Source organism: Bos taurus, chromosome 3 (genome assembly GCF_002263795.3).
Source record: "Bos taurus isolate L1 Dominette 01449 registration number 42190680 breed Hereford chromosome 3, ARS-UCD2.0, whole genome shotgun sequence".
Classification (NCBI taxonomy): Eukaryota; Metazoa; Chordata; class Mammalia; order Artiodactyla; family Bovidae; genus Bos; species Bos taurus.
In genome coordinates, this window is record NC_037330.1 from 34,482,750 (window position 1) to 34,499,605 (window position 16,856).

Here is a 16,856-nt window from a genome sequence, read left to right on the forward strand (position 1 = left end):
TATTCAATTCAGTAATGTTTTGAGATGATATTGGAAGAATAATTCTAAGTTAAAAGGACTAAGAAAAGTTTTTTTGAGGCAAGGAAATCTGTTCTGCAACTTGAAGGATGGGTAAACCTTACTACTAGGTAAATTGAGAAAAGGCATTTTAGTCTCGGGGAAATGCTCACACAAAAGCAAAGGGGGGTGGGACTGTAGAGAAAGTGTGCCACTTTCTGGGGTTAGGAGTCAGAAAAGAGAAGTCTAAGAAGGCACTAAATTGTGAGAGACTCTGAATACACATTTGGCTGAAGGAGTATTTGGCCTTGTATTTGTATGATAAGAAATCTTGTGATTTTTTCAACGAAGGAATTGAAAAGTTGGATCTGTGTTAGCAAGATAAACTGACAGACAGAAGAAAGTTACTTCAAAAACTCCAGAAACCATTCATGAAAATAAAGCCTTCTCTCCTCATCTCACACCACCAAGCAAATTGCTTTGCACAGAATCGATGTCCAACAAACTTTTTTGATTTCTTGCCTGAAGAAGGTAAGAACTGTAAAGAGGCGAAGAATCCTATGGTAGTGAGAAAACCAGACTTGAGTACATTTCTGCTCCACAGTAAAATGGATATTTATATTTATGTAAATAACTCAGGAAGAATCTTACTCATATTTTTACTGTTTTTATAAGGACAATTAGAAGGATATTGAAAGTGTTATGTGATTTATAAAGTATTGAAAGGAGAACAGCTGTCCAAAAAGAAGGGCTGAAATATTTCTGTATAGTTCACAGCAAAACACAGCATATACAGGCATCTTAAAAGTGGGATTATGTCTCTACAAATGGAATCCAGAGACCCAGAGATTTAAAGAAACACAGAAGCAACTGGGACTTGGCCATGTTTTGAATCTCTGCACAGTGACTAGTTACTACTTAAATGATCTAGTTAAACTCTCAGGGTTAGTTTGGCATAGTGAAACTTATCCAACATGTGTCTTGGTGATTAGAGATATGATTTACAAAAAGCACCTCAATGCCTGGCTCTGGTACTTAACAAAAGTACTCAATATAGTAGAAATAATCATAATTGCCATTGTTATTTAAAAAAAAATCACATGTCTATTAGATTTAGAATGCTAGTCTAAATCTATGTCATGTTTTCAATTTTAAAATTCCAGAGATCTAATTACGAAGTTTTTATCTTTTAGGTAAATTAGAAACATTTTATGCTTAAGAACAAGGCCATTTTAAAAACTACTATATCCTATCTTTGTTTTAATTAGCCGAGTACCAAGTCTGAGATTTATATTAAAACATTGTAACACTGCATGTCTGATTTAATAACAGAAGTTAATACAACTAAACAGCTTATCCAGCCAAAGAGGATTTGGAGGGAATGCCTTCTAAAACAGTAACACATAACTTTTTACTCTGTATCAGCTTCAAGGTAAGCTGTCCCTCCTCCCCTGAGCCTCCACACTACACACACACTCACACATCAACCAAAAGCGATCTGCCCCCTTTAAACGATGATTACTGACTTCGAAACGGTCAGCCAAAGCTGCATCTTGAATAATGATAAGCCAAGCAAAAGTGGTATTTATCAGGTAATCGCACAGGTGATTATCAAGCCGGAAATCTTCCGTGCACCCTTCTAAAGTGGCAGCTTCAAAATTCAGCTTCCCACACAGGCCACCAGAGACTCCAATACAAGCCGAGTGAAAGGAAAGCCAAGAATCTACTTCGTTTAATTCCACGGGAGGGTTATATTATACATTAAAGCAAATAAAATTTCCACCCTTAGTCGTTTTCTTTAAGAGTTCAAATGATACCAGTTTAAAAACGAGCTAACTGGTTACCATTAAACAAGGAAACTACAGGTTTCTTATTATTCCAAGATACTCTATAGATTTTCAGCAAAGGGCTTTCTTGACATTCAATGCTTACGAAAACTTTTTGCACCAACTATCAATTTCTATGGTAAAGCGACAGGTTGATTTCCCCAGAGTCCATTAACTTCAGTATGGTAAACGCAGGTGTCTGACAAAGGCTGCCTGCTCTAGACAGCAAACTCACCACAAGAAACGCCATCCTTCTCGGATTTAATTCCACGGGGTTTCGCGTTTTTGTTTGTTACTCACACTCAGAATACGTAAGTTGTTCTTGTATCTACTGTCCTTTTTACTAAACGAACAAACTAGAGAAGAAAGCCCTTAGGATGTACTCTAATTTTTAAATGTCCAACCTGAAAGAAACTGAGTGCTCGACCCGGAGCGGGCTACTCCTCACCCCGAATTTCTGATTTCTCGACTTGCGTCCCCGCGACCACTCCGGCCCCCTCCTGACGCGAACAAAGGAGATCGCCCCCACACCCCAGACACAGAGCCCGCCCCCTACTCACTCACACGCCCCCCCTCCCTGTCACCTCCCTCCGTCTGGCGTCCGCAAACGCCCCTCCGAACTCACCTCCCGGGGGCCGGCGAGTGTAGGGAGCGCGGCGGAGACGGCGAAGCTGCAGCAGCAGAAGCCACCTGCGCAACAGGCGGGTGGCAGCGGCCGCTCCCGCGGCAGGTCCCTAAGCGGAGGCACCGCGGGAGGCCGGCGCGTGCCCCCCGCCCCCAGGTCACGTGGGCCAGAAGTCCCGATCCCTCCTCACCGCCCCCAGCGTCGGCCGCCACGCAAGGGTCCCGCAGCACCGCCCGCCCGCTACCGCGCCCCTCGTCTGCGCCTGCGCCCAGCTCCAGGCGCGCCCATTCAAACCGACGACGCCCCGCGTCTTTCGGACCCGCCAATGGCCGGCGGGAGGCGGGGCGATCGGCGCGCTGCCTCCGCCCCCCGGGCTGGGCTGGGCACTGCGTGTCAGGTTGAGGGAGGGCCTGTGGGCTCTTAGTCCCTCCGTTGCTCAAGGGTCTGTCCTCAACCACCAAAGCGAAGTTATTAATACTTTCCTGCCCTCCCGTTTCTTCTTCAGGCACTGACGAGTGGGCGAAAAATATCGTCCGCAAAGCGTCCTTTAGATCGGTCTGGCCGAGACCAGAAAGACCACTGAAAGACGGGAATCCCAAACAAGTGCCTCCTGCCCTGAAGGCTTGGTGCCGGCCCAGAGGCTGTCTCCCAGCGGCATCTGTGGGATGTTTGAGAAAAAGAGGGCTCTGTGAAAGGAACAGAGGGCCCCGTGTGAGAGTTTGAACAAGGCAGCCTCAGTTCTTGAGGCTGTGTGACAATTCTTGGTGTTCCCAGCTGTTAAAAAAGCAAACTTGTGTTGACTTCAGAATCGCTGGTTCCCAGGAAAATTGGAAGGCAGCTTTGCTGCGTTTTAAGCAGCTCCATTCCAAGATACGCTAGGAAGAATACGCTTTATTTACGCTCATTTCCTCTTCATATCAAGTTAACTGAAAAATGGGTCTGTTTGTTCTTTACAAAAATATTAAGATTATAGTCTCTCTTGGTTTAATTATCTGATGAATTTAATCAGATTATTTCTCAAATAGATATTTCTCCACTGAAATGAAGTTTAAATGTTTTTACAGGCTTAAGAATGTGTTAAGAAAACTCCAGTTTCAGTATCTCTCTGAATGATGGCCGTAACCAGTGATCCAAGCAACATTCCTATTAGGAGCGCGTTACGGAAAAGTGGCTAAAATAACAGCTTTGGCATCAAACTAGACCTAGATTTGAGTTTCATCTCTGCCACTTACTGGTTGATTGACCTTGAACAGGTTGGTGGGTTAGTTGCTAAGTTGTGTCCGACTCTTGCGATCCCACGCCAGGCTCCTCTGTCCATGGGATTCTCCAGGTAAGAATACTGGAGTGGGTTGCCATTTCCTTCATCTTGAATGGGTTAGCTTTATCCTTTTTAGCCTTCAGTTCAGTTCAGTTCAGTTCAGTCGCTCAGTCGTATCCGACTCTTTGCGACCCCATGAATCGCAGCACGCCAGGCCTCCCTGTCCATCACCAGCTCCCGGAGTTCACTCACACTCACGTCCATCGAGTCAGTGATGCCATCCAGCCATCTCATCCTCTGTTGTCCCCTTCTCCTCCTGCCCCCAATCCCTCCCAGCATCAGAGTCTTTTCCAATGAGTCAACTCTTCGCATGAGGTGGCCAAAGTACTGGAGTTTCAGCTTTAGCGTCATTCCTTCCAAAGAAATCCCAGGGCTGATCTCCTTCAGAATGGACTGGCTGGATCTCCTTGCAGTCCAAGGGACTCTCAAGAGTCTTCTCCAACACCACAGTTCAAAAGCATCAGTTCTTAGTTTCCTCAAATGTAAAACACAGATAGTAAATCCTCTTTGAATAAGGGTGGTTGCGATGCTTACGTGAGGAAAGTTTTAAGTGGTTAACCTGACTGCTCAATAAATGGTACCTATTATCATTATTGTCAACCACTACCCTTAATATCAGGAGCTTATAAACACCTGAATTAACTGGCTGGTCTGGGGAGGCCTTACAAATAGCTGTGAAAAGAAGAGAAGTGAAAAGCAAAGGAGAAAAGGAAAGATATAAGCATCTGAATGCAGAGTTCCAAAGAATAGCAAGAAGAGATAAGAAAGCCTTTCTCAGCAATCAGTGCAAAGAAATAGAGGAAAACAACAGAATGGGAAAGACTAGCGATCTCTTCAAGAAAATTAGAGATACCAAGGGAACATTTCATGCAAAGATGGGCTCGATAAAGGACAGAAATGGTAGGGACCTAACAGAAGCAGAAGATGTTAAGAAGAGGTGGCAAGAATACACAGAAGAACTATACAAAAAAGATCTTCATGACCAAGATAATCACAATGGTATGATCACTCACCTAGAGCCCGACATCCTGGAATGTGAAGTCAAGTGGGCCTTAGAAAGCATCACTATGAACAAAGTTAGTGGAGGTGATGGAATTCCAGTTGAGCTATTTCAAATCCTGAAAGATGATGCTGTGAAAGTGCTGCACTCAATATGCCAGCAAATTTGGGAAACTCAGCAGTGGCCACAGGACTGGAAAAGGTCAGTTTTCATTCCCATCCCAAAGAAAGGCAATGCCAAAGAATGCTCAAACTACCGCACAGTTGCACTCATCTCACATGCTAGTAAAGTAATGCTCAAAATTCTCCAAGCCAGGCTTCAGCAATACGTGAACTGTGAACTTCCAGATGTTCAAGCTGGTGTTAGAAAAGGCAGAGGAACCAGAGATCAAATTGCCAACATCCACTGGATCATGGAAAAAGCAAGAGAGTTCCAGGAAAACATCTATTTCTGCTTTATTGACTATGCCAAAGCCTTTGACTGTGTGGATCACAATAAACTGTAGAAAATTCTGAAAGTGATGGGAATACCAGACCACTTGACCTGCCTCTTGAGAAACCTATATGCAGGTCAGGAAGCAACAGTTAGAACAGGACATGGAACAACAGACTGGTTCCAAATAGGAAAAGGAGTCTGTCAAGGCTGTATATTGTCACCCTGCTTATTTAACTTCTGTGCAGAGTACATCATGAGAAACGCTGGGCTGGAAGAAGCACAAGCTAGAATCAAGATTGCTGGGAGAAATATCAATAACCTCAGATATGCAGATGACACCACCCTTATGGCAGAAAGTGAAGAGGAACTAAAAAGCCTCTTGATGAAAGTGAAAGTGGAGAGTGAAAAAGTTGGCTTAAAGTTCAACATTCAGAAAATGAAGATCATGGCATCTGGTCCCATCACTTCATGGGAAATAGATGGGGAAACAGTGGAAACAGTGTCAGACTTTATTTTTGGGGGCTCCAAAATCACTGCAGATGGTGATTGCAGCCATGAAATTAAAAGACGCTTACTCCTTGGAAGGAAAGTTATGACCAACCTAGATAGCATATTCAAAAGCAGAGACATTACTTTGCCAACAAAGGCCCGTCTAGTCAAGGCTATAGTTTTTCCAGTAGTCATGAGTGGATGTGAGAGTTGGACTGTGAAGAAAGCTGAGTGCCGAAGAATTGATGCTTTTGAACTCTGGTGTTGGAGAAGACTCTTGAGAGTCCCTTGGACTGCAAGGAGATCCAACCAGTCCATTCTAAAGGAGATCAGTCCTGGGTGTTCACTGGGAGGACTGATGCTAAAGCTGAAACTCCAATACTTTGGCTACCTCATGCGAAGAGTTGACTCATTGGAAAAGACTCTGATGCTGGGAGGGATTGGGGGCAGGAGGAGAAGGGGATGACAGAGGATGAGATGGCTGGATGGCATCACTGACTCAATGAACATGAGTTTGGGTGGACTCTGGGAGTTGGTGATGGACACGGAGGCCTGGCGTGCTGCAATTCATGGGGTCTCAAAGAGCCGGACACAACTGAGCAACTGAACTGAACTGAACTATTTCAGGTATTATAATCCCTTCTTACTCATCTTTTTGGGGTATTGATTCGAAAGCCACAAAGGAAGTACAGCAAATTCAACATGTCCAAAATGAATCATCATTTCCTCCTTTCCCGCTTTCAAGTCTTCTCTTACACATATGACTTTCTGTCACTCATATTAGTTACCTCCATCTTACTCAAGTTGAATATCTTTTAAAAGGTGTAAATCAGATTGTGTCACTCCTTTCCTTGATAACCTTTAGTGACTTCTCATTTGGTTTAAAATGAAATCTAAATTTCTTACCATGACCCACAAAACCCTACTCCATCTTCCCCTGCCCACCTCCTCACTCTCTTGAATTTCTCCCTCCAGAGGGTTCACTTCCCTCCAAGGACACAGGACCCTAGAATAGACTAAGCCTCAGGGTTCTCTCAGGGCATTCCCTGTCAGTTCCCTTTGCGAGTTTTTTCCCCCTAGGCTCTTTAAATGCTTGGCTTCTTTTCAGCCCTCAGCTTTCAGCTTATTCATCACAGTATTCAGCAAATATTTACTGAGTTTTTGCTATGTTTTAGGAACTGTTCTCTCTGTGTGTGCAGCTCAGTTGTGTCCGACTTTTTGCAACTTCATGGACTGTAGCCCACCAGGTTCCTCTGTCCGCGGAATTCTCCAGGCAAGAATACTGGTGTGGGGTGTCATTTCCTTCTCCGGTGATTTTCCCAACCCAGGAATTGAACTCGCATCTCCTGGGGCTCTTATGTCTCCTGCATTGGCAGGCGGGTTCTTTACCACTGGCGCCACCTGGGAAGCCCTAGGTGCTGGGAATATAGTAGTGAGCAGGACAGAACACAGCCCTGCCCTCCTGGAATTCAATTAAAATAAATAAGAACGATATCAATGAGGAGAATTCAAAGCAGGGGAATATGAGAGTGACTGAATGACAGCTCTATATTGAGTGTCAAGGTAAAACAGGCCACTCTGAGAAGACAGTATTCAAACTGAGATTTTAATAATCAAAAAGAGACAAGTTTCCAGCACAACTCAGGGAAGAGCACATTAGGCAGAAGGGAACCTCCAATCCAAGGACTAAATTTTAATGTGAGGAGTAGCTTTTTGTGTTTGAGAAGCTGGAAGGAGGCTGAGGAGAGCTTACAGCTCCAGTAGGCCTTTGTAAACCAGGGAAATATGTTTGGGCTTTATTGTTTAAATGTTATATAAGCCAGTAAGAGATTTTAAACATGAGAATAACTTCATCTGTTTATATATATTTTTTTAAAGTACTATGGAATAAATCTAGAATTTGAGACATTCTATAAGACAACTAGCCCAGACTCTTGATAAGCATTATTGTTTACAAAAAACAGACCAGGAAAAGTTCAAGAATCTTGATGGGGTTCTATATCAGAGGTGGGTAGGGAATACAGAGAGAAAAAAGAGTCGAAGAAAAGTGACTATAAAAGACAGTTGAAAAGCAACCAGGAAATTTTGAATATAGACTATATATTAGACAATATTATGGAATTACTGTTCGTTTTCTTACATATAACATGGAATTATGGCTATATAGAATTTTTTATTTTTAGAAGATGCAAGCTGAAATATTAAAGGTAAAGAGCCATGACTTCTGAAACTTATATTCAAATGGCTCAGCAAAAGAGAGAGAAATACAAACCAAATATTAACAATTGGGTCTAGATAAAGATATATGGGGAGGTGTGTGTGTGTGTGTGTGTGTGTGTGTGTGTGTGTGTCTAGATAAAGATATATGGAGGGGTGTGTGTGTGTGTGTGTGTGTGTGTCTAGATAAAGATATATGGAGGGGTGTGTGTGTGTGTGTGTGTGTGTGTGTGTCTAGATAAAGATATATGGAGGGGTGTGTGTGTGTGTATGTATGTATAGCTTCCCTAGTGGCTGAGTGGTAAAGAATCTATCTGCCAATGCAGGTTCAATCCCTGGATCATCAGGAAGATCCCCTGGAGAAGGAAGGGGCAACCCACTCCAGTATTCTTGCCTGGGAAATCCCATGGAAAGAGAAGCCTGGTGGGCTACAGTCCATAGGAGTAGCAAAAAATTTGGACACAACTTAGCAACTAAACAACTATATATATAGATAGATAGATACTATTCTTGCACTATTATATAAAGTATAAGATACTATTCTTGTACTATAATATACTATATATATATAAGTATACATGTGTGTGTATATATATATATATATATAGTATATATACTAAACTATATTCTGAAAGAGATAGGAATACCAGACCATCTGATCTGCCTCTTGAGAAATTTGTATGCAGGTCAGGAAGCAACAGTTAGAACTGGACATGGAACAACAGACTGGTTCCAAATAGGAAAAGGAGTTCGTCAAGGCTGTATATTGTCACCCTGTTTATTTAACTTATATGCAGAGTACATGATGAGAAACACTGGCCTGGAAGAAACACAAACTGGAATCAAGATTGCCAGGAGAAATATCAATAACCTCAGATATGTAGATGACACCACCCTTCTGGCAGAAAGTGAAGAGGAACTAAAAAGCCTCTTGATGAAAGTGAAAGAGGAGAGTGAAAAAGTTGGCTTAAAGCTCAACATTCAGAAAATGAAGATCATGGCATCCAGTCCCACCACTTCATGGGAAATAGATGGGGAAACAGTATCAGACTTTATTTTTCTGGGCTCCAAAATCACTACAGATGGTGACTGCAGCCATGAAATTAAAAGACGCTTACTCCTTGGAAGGAAAGTTATGACCAACCTAGATAGCATATTCAAAAGCAGAGACATCACTTTGCCAACAAAGGCCCATCTAGTCAAGGCTATGGTTTTTCCTGTGGTCACGTATGGATGTGAGAGTTGGACTGTGAAGAAGGCTGAGCGCTGGAGAATTGATGCTTTTGAACTGCGGTTTTGGAGAAGACTCTTGAGAGTCCCTTGGACTGCAAGGAGATCCAGCCAGTCCATTCTGAAGGAGATCAGCCCTGGGATTTCTTTGGAGGGAATGATGCTAAAGCTGCAACTCCAGTACTTTGGTCACCTCATGCGAAGAGTTGACTCATTGGAAAAGACTCTGATGCTGGGAGGGATTGGGGGCAGGAGGAGAAGGGGATGACAGAGGATGAGATGGCTGGATGGCATCACTGACTCGATGGACATGAGTCTGGGTGAATTCTGGGAGTTGGTGATGGACAGGGAGGCCTGGCGTGCTGCAATTCATGAGGTCGCAAAGAGCGACTGATCTGATCTGATCTGATAGTATATACACACTATTCTTGTACTATACTATTCGTGTATTATTGTTTTACCTTTTCTGGAAATTTGGAATTTTTCAGAATAAAAAATTGGAAGAAAATCACTTTGTAGACTTCCATTTCTGACAGTAATGAAATAGTCTCACTCTCAGACTGAAAGCAACTTAAAATGGTTTTAAATATTTTTTAAAAAAATAGAAAATTTGTTAATAAGCTAGCATGAAAGTAAGGACTGATTACTCAGAAGCCAAAAACTAGTGAGAGATAAGTAGAATGCTGAAACCAAGCTTTGTCTTGGCTAAACCAGATGAATTAGAGTTTTAGTTGTCATGGTCTCATGAGGCATAGAAAGAAGAAACAAAGGCCAGGTTCCTGCCAAGATGAGAAATTTCATAAGAGACTCTACACATAAAGCCAGGATCCCCCAGAAGGTCTCTTCAGCCTTTTTCCAGAAGACTATAAGAGAAAGTTACCTATAAGCAGCCTTAAAGTAGGATGGAGGGGGAAAAACCTCCTCTGAGACTTTTTTAAACCAAAGGCAATAATCTCATCTACCTGAGGTGTCTGAAAAAACTCAAGCACATAATTTACCTTAAAGTGGTTTCAGGTTGGTGGTGCTCTCACAGAGCTGGCAAAGGTAAACCAGGTCACGTTTAGAGAAATCTAAATGCTATAGGCTGAATGTCTGTGTCCCTGCAAAATTCATGTTTAAACCTAATCCTCAGTGTGATGGTATCTGGAGATAAGGCCTCTGGGTGGTAATTAGGTCCTAAGAGTGGGGCCCTTGTGAATGAGAATAGAGCCTTTATAAAGATGACCTCAGGGGACAACCTCACCCCTCTACCATGTGAAACAAAGTGAGGTGATGGCCTTCTATGAATCAGAAAATGTGCCTCACCAGACACCGAGTCTGCCAATGCCTTGATCTTGGGTTACCAGGCTTCAGAACTATGAGGAATAGGTGTTTTATTTATATAATGGTATCTTACTTTATGGTATTTTGTCAACCCAAGTGGACTGTAACACCAGCTTAACCCACATCCCAAACATTTCTACAGAAAAACTTACAAAAGTGAACTCTCAATCAAATCACAAATCATACAAAGAGACATCTTGTACAAGAATTAACAGAAAAGGAAAAAACCCAAAAATAAATAAAAAAATCTCAGATAACAGAATCAAATACATAAAGACTTTAAAACTAGAATTGATTATAGCCATGGATTATAAATAAGTATGTTTAATATGATAAAAGAAAATATAAATAACAAAGTTCTGCAAAAATGAATGGCAAGTTTAAAAAAATCTAGACTTAAAAAAAATTTTTTTAAATCCATAATAATTAGAATTTGACAGGTTTAACAGCAGATTAGACATGCTGAAGAGAATCGGCAAATTGGAACATAGAACTGCACTAGTTTTTTCATATAAAAGAATCACAAAGGATAGAGTAAGAAGATCTAATATATGTCTGATTGAAATTCTATGATGAGAAAAGAAGCAGATAATACTTTCAAGCAGGATTAAAAAAAAAAATTTACACCTACACATGAGATAATGAAAATGCAGAGCATTGAAAACAAAGAAGTAAGCTTAAAACCATCAAGAGAGAAATGACCAATTACCGCCAATGGAACAAAATGAGGCAGACATGTGACTTTGCAACTGCAAAAAAAGTAAACCAGAAGAATATCTTTGACACTATGGTCAGAGAAAATGACTGTCAGTCTCAAATTATTTAACCAGTGGAAGTATCTTTCAAAAATGAGGATTAAATGCCTTTTCAGGTAAACAAAAACTGACTTTGCCATTACAGAGCCTCACTGACTGAAGCTGTATGGGTTCTCTGTCAAGAAGGAAAATGGTCTTAGATGGATAGTTAAGGATGCAGGAAGGAAACGCTGACTATATTAAGTGGTAAATATTAATAAATACATATAAACAACTATTAGTTGATGTCATTTTTCTTTCTCACCTTGTAAACTCAATCAATCATCTATTCAATAACATATAGGTTGAAGTGCCTATTGTGTGGCAAACACTATGCTGGATACTAGGAAATCAGCAGTGGTGCTCTTACTGCACATTTCTAGATGACCCCCTGAAACACAGGCTTCCTTGACTTTTTCCAGTGCCTTGCAGAAGGAAGAGAGCAATGAGTGTGTATAACCTTAAACCTGCTGGGTTTTTGGGATAGATCAAGCTTAGCTTTTTTTTTTTTTTTAAGCTGAAGTTGGATAGCTAGACTTTTCTCTAAGTTATAAATGACACCATTGAATCAACACAAATTTGAATAACTAGGTAGATAACACCTGTTGCTTCCAACAAATCTATCAAAGAATAATAACAGCGCTCCCTTTACTGAAAGAAAGAAAGAACGATGGGTGTGGAGGTTCCTCAGCAAGAATGTAAGCATGGCAGCTCTACCTTTTGGAATAAAACAGAAAAAATTAAGGGGAAGGAGCTTTCTAAAGGAATGCCTAAGAAAAGGGCCATGGGAAAGAGACCTCAAAATGCAGGAGGAAACAGCCTATTAACAGGCTTAATCTTTGATCTGAAATGGAGAATTAATCAATCAATCATAATAGCTAAGATTGCTGTGCTATGCTAAGTCACTTCAGTCGTGTCCGACTCTGTACAACCCCATAGACGGCAGCCCACTAGGCTTCCCGTGCCTGGGATTCTCCAGGCAAGAACACTGGAGTGGGTTGCCATTTCCTTCTCCAACGCATGAGAGTGAAGAATGAAAGTGAAGTCGCCCAGTCGTGTCCGACTCTTAGCGACCTTGTGGACTGTAGCCCACCAGGCTCCTCCACCCATGGGATTTTCCAGGCAAGAGTACTGGAGTGGGGTGCCATTGTAAGATTAATTGATGCTAAATATGCACCAGGCACAGTTCTAAGCACTTTACATGCTTAAGGATTATACCTGTACCTTGACTGATATAAGGACTAAATGAATTAATACGTGTAAATTGCTTAGGACAATACCTAGTGCATATAAATACTATATACTTTTTGCTATTATTATTGTTTTAGGTAGGACTTATTTTCACAGCAACCCTATGAAGTAGGTACTAATATTAACCCCTTTTACAGAATGTAAGGTTGGCTTCCCTAGAAGCAGATCCTGAGACAGGGATTTAGAGCCATAGGATTTATTGAGACCTCTACAGGAGGAACCTATAAAGAGCAGTGAAAGGGATAGGGAACAGAAAAGAGCTGAGCAAGAATAACTCCAAGGAAATCTTAGCCTTGGTTTGATTCATAGATGGAGGGCTCTAGAGTCTAGAGCATAAACCTCACTTTAGAGAAGGGTGCTGACTTTTTGTTCCCTCTATCGTATGGGCCGAAATGTAACTTCCCCAGGTATGGCAGCTCCCTCTAGTGCAAACTCCACAGAGAGGAGAGCAGCTGTAATCCTTAGGAGCCAGTCTCACAGCAGCTGGGAGATGTTTATTTAGTAAAGGGCCTCTGAATAGGGCCTCTGTATAGCACCCACCACAGCTGGTAAATAGCAGAGCCAGTGTCGTCTCTCCCTATACTGCCTCTTGTGAAGTCAAAAGGAAAATGGTAAATGGAGACATATGTGACTGCCAAAGGGTCAGTACTAAATACTTAGTATTTAAAGAGCTCTTACAATGAATGAAACAACCCAACAGGAAAAAGAAAGGCAACAACCTGATAAAAAGGCAAAGGACAGGGAACAACACTTTACAATGGAAATTCAAAAAACCACAATGAGCCCACAAATGAACTTCAGCTTCACTAGTGTTTCAATAAATGTAAATTAAAACAATGGGACATCTTTTTTGCCTATTATATTGCAGATTTTAAAGGATGATAATACTGTTGGTGAGAGTATGTGAAATTACTCCTTTCATGTGCTGCTGTTGGGGCTAGAAACTGGTATTACCATTGCTGAGGGAGATTCTGTAATACATATAAAAAACCTCTGTACATCTTGACCAAATAATTCCATTTTTATGGTTTTACATAAATGACTGGACAAGTGCCCAAAATAAATGAACCAGATGTTCATTACATTCACCAATCATTTTTAATATGGAAACATTAGACACAACTTACATGTCCAGAGGATTGGTGAAAATAGTTATTAATCCATATAATGGAATATCATGTAGCCATTAAAAATTATGGCTGGTTGGCATAGAAAGATATTCTCAATGTATTAGATTGAATTCTTTAAAGAGCATGTTATGGACTTCTCGGTGGTGTAGTGGTAAAGAGTCCCCCTGCCAATGTAGGGGACACAGGTTCCATTCCTGGTCCTGGAAGATTCCACATGCCATGGAGCAACTAAGGCCATACTCACAACTACTGGAGCCTGCGAGCTCCAAGGTCTGCAAGTCACAACTACTAAGCCCATGCATTGCAACCATTGAAGCCCACGTACCTGCAGCCTGTGCTCTATAACAAAAAGAAGCCAGTGAAACGAGAAGCCTGCGCCTCTGCAAAGCAAAGAAGATCTGGTGCTGACAAGAATAAATAAATTAATTAAAATTTTAAAAAGAGCATGTAATAAAACTATAAATATTAATATGTTCTAACATTTTATAATATGCTCATTATTTTTTGGTTACTCTTGTAATAAAATAACTGGTCATATTGTGAATAATAGATAAATGAGCAAACTACTGAAATAATGCACAAAGAAATAAAAATGGCCAATAAGCATATGAAAAATGTGCAACCACACCAGTTATCAAAGTACTTCAAATTAAAACAACACTGAAACTACTTTTTTGACAAAGATTTTTTAATTGTTACTATTTAGTGTTGCAGAGTATATATCAACATATCACTCCCAGGTTGTTGATGAGAATATATGCCTTTTGAAACTAATTTAGTATATATATTAAGAGCATTAACATATTTATACTCTGTCCTAATACTTTCTCACCTAAGAATTATTTCAAGAGGAAATAATTTAAAATACAAGCAAGAATGTTTACCGTTAGGTTATTTTAAAACATTGAAAAACTGGATACAACATAAATGTCTGTCATTAGGGAAATGATTAATTATAGTATAGCTATAGAGTGGATATAACTTTTAAAAAAAGGTATTTATTTCAAAGTTTTTAATAACAGGGAAATATTCTTGGTGTTAAGTGAAAAAAAGCATGTTGCAAAACTGTTTGTATATTATGACCCCAACTATATAAAACATGTGGCTCAGACAGTAAAGAATCTGCCTGCAATGCAGGAGACCTGGATTCGATTCCTGGGTCAGGAAGATCCCTTGGAGAATGAAATGGCAACCCACTCCAGTATTCTTGCCTGGGAAATCCCATGGAGAGAGGTGCTTGGAGGACTGCAGTCCATGGAGTTGCGAAGAGTCTGACACAACTGAGCTACTAACACTTGAAGAAAGAATTTGAAGCATTCTGACTCTACAGTTTTTGCTACTTTCACATTTTTTATTAAAGAGAAACAGGAATATTTTTAAGTTTAAAAATGAAGAAAAATTACTATGGATTTGTATATCCCCTCCATAAGGGCACATCTCTGTCATTTCCTTCTGGTGGCTTTGTATAAAAATTACTTAGATATGAAATGGGATTAATAGCTTAGAAGTGAGGGGATCACAGAGTTTAGAAGTCTGGCGGGGGTGAGGAAATGCATCCTAAGCTGGGATGACCAACCGTTTCTGGACTGAGGGAGCCACAGGATGCCAAACTTTCTCTTAAATCAGGACAGGATTGGTAAAGACAGGTGAGTTTGGCAACCTTTAGGGCTTGTGGAAGAAAGAAGGTAAGTGTAAGAAGCCTGTCTGAGAAAGAGAAGTGGTTCAGGGCTTTAATCAGGAAACAACTGTGGTCTTTTACAGAGTTAATTCCTGGGGTTCTCTAAAGTTGCATTAGATGGTTAGTATCGTAGCATAATAGCAGTTCCGGAGTCTGCCTGTTAGTAAAACAGTCAGGTGCTCTTACTTCACATGGCGTCATGAGTGAAAGAAGTTGCACAATGAAACTTACTTACTACCCTATTATTCCCAAAGGTCACTTAAGAGGGTGGATTGCTTAAAAAGGAAGCGAGACTCTTATGACTCCCCTATTGTCTGACTTCTAAGAGTTTATTTGTCTCTGGGATAGTGTGAGTACTCAGAAGTTCTCCTCTGAAGATAATACCCATGTTTTATAATGCTATTATCAGTTTTAATTATGGGATTGCAAATGTGCCCAGAGGTTCCCTTTGAGAAGGGAATCATGCAAATCTAAATTGTATTCACTTAGAATTCCTTCTACCTTTAATAATAACTAGACCCCACCTCAGACAGGTGTCACTGACACTTTCCAAACAGTCATTTCATTTTGTTGAGTAGGACTTCAGTAGGACCTGGAACTCAGAGTCACAAAGGACTCAGTTAACTTTTAGAGATGCCCTACTTCCCAGTTAGCTCAAATTCCTCCCAAGAAGTTGGGTGTAGTCATCCTACAGATACTTGCCAGCTAGCTTGCTGGGGGGTTGTGCAGAAAAGAGCACATCTTTTAAGAATATTGAATTTAAGAATATTGAGCAACAACTCCACATTCAGTTCAGTTCAGTTCAGTTCAGTCGCTCAGTCGTGTTCGACTCTTTGCGACCCCATGAATCGCAGCACACCAGGCCTCCCTGTCCATCACCAACTCCCGGAGTTCACTCAGACTCACGTCCATCAAGTCAGTGATGCCATCCAGCCATCTCATCCTCTGTCGTCCCCTTCTCCTCCTGCCCCCAATCCCTCCCAGCATCAGAGTCTTTTCCAATGAGTCAACTCTTCACATGAGGTGCCAAAGTACTGGAGTTTCAGCTTTAGCATCGTTCCTTCCAAAGAAATCCCAGGGCTGATCTCCTTCAGAATGGACTGGCTGGATCTCCTTGCAGTCCAAGGGACTCTCAAGAGTCTTCTCCAACAACACAGTTCAAAAGTATCAATTCTTCAGCACTCAGCCTTCTTCACAGTCCAACTCTCACATCCATACGTGACCACAGGAAAAACCATAGCCTTGACTAGATGAACCTTTGTTGGCAAAGTAATGTCTCTGCTCTTGAATATGCTATCTAGGTTGGTCATAACTTTCCTTCCAAGGAGTAAGCGTCTTTTAATTTCATGGCTGCAGTCACCATCTGCAGTGATTTTGGAGCCCGAAAAAATAAAGTCTGACACTGTTTCCACTGTTTACCCATCTATTTCCCAAGAAGTGATGGGACTGGATGCCATGATCTTCGTTTTCTGAATGTTGAGCTTTAAGCCAACTTTTTCACTCTCCACTTTCTCTTTCATCAAGAGGCTTTTTAGTTCCTCTT

The 16,856-nt window shown here is 41.1% G+C and overlaps 1 protein-coding gene across 6 annotated transcripts in view; it reads right to left on the bottom strand.

The window, feature by feature from the left end:
• Window positions 1-16,856, bottom strand: part of GPSM2 (G protein signaling modulator 2) — an 86,814-nt gene that overhangs the window by 50,780 nt on the left and 19,178 nt on the right. Inside the window, exon 1 of one of the 6 annotated variants that reach the window (XM_010803163.4) lies at window positions 2,449-2,714. The exons of 1 other annotated variant lie outside the window; for it this stretch is intronic. The gene's annotated coding sequence lies outside the window, so the exon portion shown is untranslated. 6 annotated transcript variants of the gene reach the window in all.